Source organism: Oncorhynchus masou, chromosome 8 (assembly GCF_036934945.1).
Source record: "Oncorhynchus masou masou isolate Uvic2021 chromosome 8, UVic_Omas_1.1, whole genome shotgun sequence".
Taxonomy (NCBI): Eukaryota; Metazoa; Chordata; class Actinopteri; order Salmoniformes; family Salmonidae; genus Oncorhynchus; species Oncorhynchus masou.
In genome coordinates this window covers 21,776,748-21,779,245 of record NC_088219.1, presented here as the reverse complement: position 1 = coordinate 21,779,245, position 2,498 = coordinate 21,776,748, and the positions used below count along the sequence as shown (strand labels likewise).

At 45.2% G+C, this 2,498-nt stretch overlaps 1 long non-coding RNA gene across 1 annotated transcript; it reads right to left on the bottom strand.

Moving 5' to 3' along the window:
- Positions 1-1,166: 1,166 nt before the first annotated feature.
- LOC135543909 (uncharacterized) lies at positions 1,167-2,436 on the bottom strand. The gene is made up of 2 exons (XR_010456266.1): positions 1,616-2,436; positions 1,167-1,494 (listed from the first exon to the last, which is right to left on the bottom strand). It is a non-coding gene; the product is annotated as an uncharacterized LOC135543909 (long non-coding RNA).
- Positions 2,437-2,498: the final 62 nt, after the last annotated feature.

The window sequence follows — 2,498 nt, the reverse complement described above, 5'->3', positions numbered from 1 at the left end:
AGTTGCCATATTGTAATTACTTCGCTACTATGGCCTATTTATTGCCTTAACTCCCTTATTTGACCTAATTTGCACTAACTGTATATAGACTTTTTTTTCTTTTTTCTACTGTATATTGACTGTATGTTTTGTTCATTCCATGTGTAACTCTGTGTTGTTGTATGTGCCGAACTGCTATGCTATATCTTGGCCAGGTCGCAGTTGCAAATGAGAACTTGTTCTCAACTAGCTTACCTGGTTAAATAAAGGTGAAATCAATTAAAATTAAAATTAAAAGTGAGCGGCAATAAAACAAATGTTCCAGATTATGATAATTTAAAAAGGTAAAGTCTTGTTTGAAGCTCATCTAGAAAAGGGCAGCCGCAAACTACCCTACAACAAAAAAATAGCTTGCTTTTTTAACCCTAACATTGCAGGAGCGAAAAAAAGAATATGCCCGAGTGGAATTTGCACGTCCGGTTTTCAGCGGAAAAATGAAGCTATGTTGAATTAGCTGTATCCCTGAAAACTGGATGCATCCGGTTGTTGGCAACTCTGCTAAGGGTGCTAAGAGACCACCAAAGAAAATTCCTTATTGGATATTTTTTTCTCCTCATTTTCAACCCTCTCTTCGCAAACTGAAGAGATGAAAACAGAAGTTAACTGAAATATTATTGAAAAGATGAAATAGGAATTTAAAATACATTGATATTTTAACCCTTGGACGCGTTCGATCACATATGTGTGATCATTGTTGAGTGGTCCCTGCAGCGTACCATCGCAAATATGTCAATGGAACAGTAGCAACAGAATGTATGACGCAACAAACTTGTTTAAACAGCGTTGTTGTCTGATTGTACTAATGGGAAATTAAGGTCTTCACATCTTTATTCCTCAAATTCACCTTTTATTGTTAAAGATAAATGCGAACTTCCTCAATCCAAGCATCACACGGAACACATCCACAGTGAAACTCATTCCATAAACCAGTCTAAATAACTGACAGGAAACAAAACATAAGTTAGCGACCTAACAACTGGGCTTGTTTACAATGTACCACATCTCAGGTGAGCGCAAGGCAGAAATATAATATTGTTTAGAAAAGAACTGCGTGTCAGCTTAGCTAACAGCAGCTACATTGTTTTATGATGGAAGCCATGTGTTACAACACAGAGGCGGATGCAAGATGCAAGCAACGATGGTTTTAATGAATGTAGTTCACAGCAGCAACATGACAGACAGACTGTACTCAGAAGGAATCCGACCCAGGAACACGGGCGCATCTTCCGATCATAACGTGCTGAGAAAACCAGGGGAGTGTGTCCGGATGAGTAGGAAGGAGCACAGCAGAGAATCCACACAAGAGAAGAGCACGGACACACGACACAACCTCAGAGAAGAAACAACGATCTGACAACAAGAAACACTGGTAACAGAACATATAAAGGGAAGATAAGTGGTTACAGCTGGCGCAGACAATCAGGCCGAGATTGGGAAACCACGCCCACACAAACACTGGAGAGAGAGAGAGAGAGAGAGAGAGAGAGAGCGAGAAAGAGAGACGGAGGCAGTGGATTCATGAACCGTGACAATACCCCCCCTAGGAACGCCTCTTGGCGTTCCCAGGCTAATTTACCTGTCGATTGAAATCATCGATAAGGGAGTGATCCAGAATGTCCCTAGCAGGTACCCAACTTCTCTCCTCCGGGCCGTAACCTTCCCAGTCCACCAGGTACTGGAATCCGCGTCCCCTCCTTCTAGAGTCCAAAATACGATTGACAGAAAAGGTGGTTTCCCCATCAACAAGTCGTGGCGGCGGGGGAACCGGGACCGCGGGTTAATGCGTGCCTGAAACACAGGTTTTATTTTAGACACATGAAAGGTAGGATGAATTCTCCTATACGCCGGAGGAAGCTTGAGCCGGACCGCCACCGGACTAATGATCCTGGTGACTCTGAACGGGCCGATAAATTTGGGGGCAAGCTTGTTCGAAACGGATCGGAGTGGAATGTTCTTAGTAGAAAGCCACACTCTTTGGCCAACGACGTATACCGGAGGCTTCGGCCGGTGGCGATCGGCCTTAGCCTTGGTGCGCCCCCACCCGGAGAAGAGTCTCACGGGCTCTGCTCCATGCGTGACGGCACCTCTGGATGAAAGCGTGAGCGGAGGGAACAGTGACCTCGGACTCCGTACTGGGAAAGATAGGTGGCTGGTAACCTAAACTACACTCAAACGGAGAGAGACCCGTGGCTGCCACTGGCAACGAATTGTGAGCGTACTCAACCATAGAGAGTTGTTGACTCCAGGAAGAGGGATTCTTAGAAACCAAACATCGCAACACTCTCTCCAAATCTTGGTTGGCCCTTTCCGTTTGACCGTTGCTCTGGGGATGAAACCCTGAAGACAGGCTGACACTCGCTCCCAGTAACCTACAAAACTCTTGCCAAAACTTGGACACAAATTGGGGCCCCGGTCAGAAACTACGTCCATCGGCAGGCCATGTAAGCGAAAGACGTGAT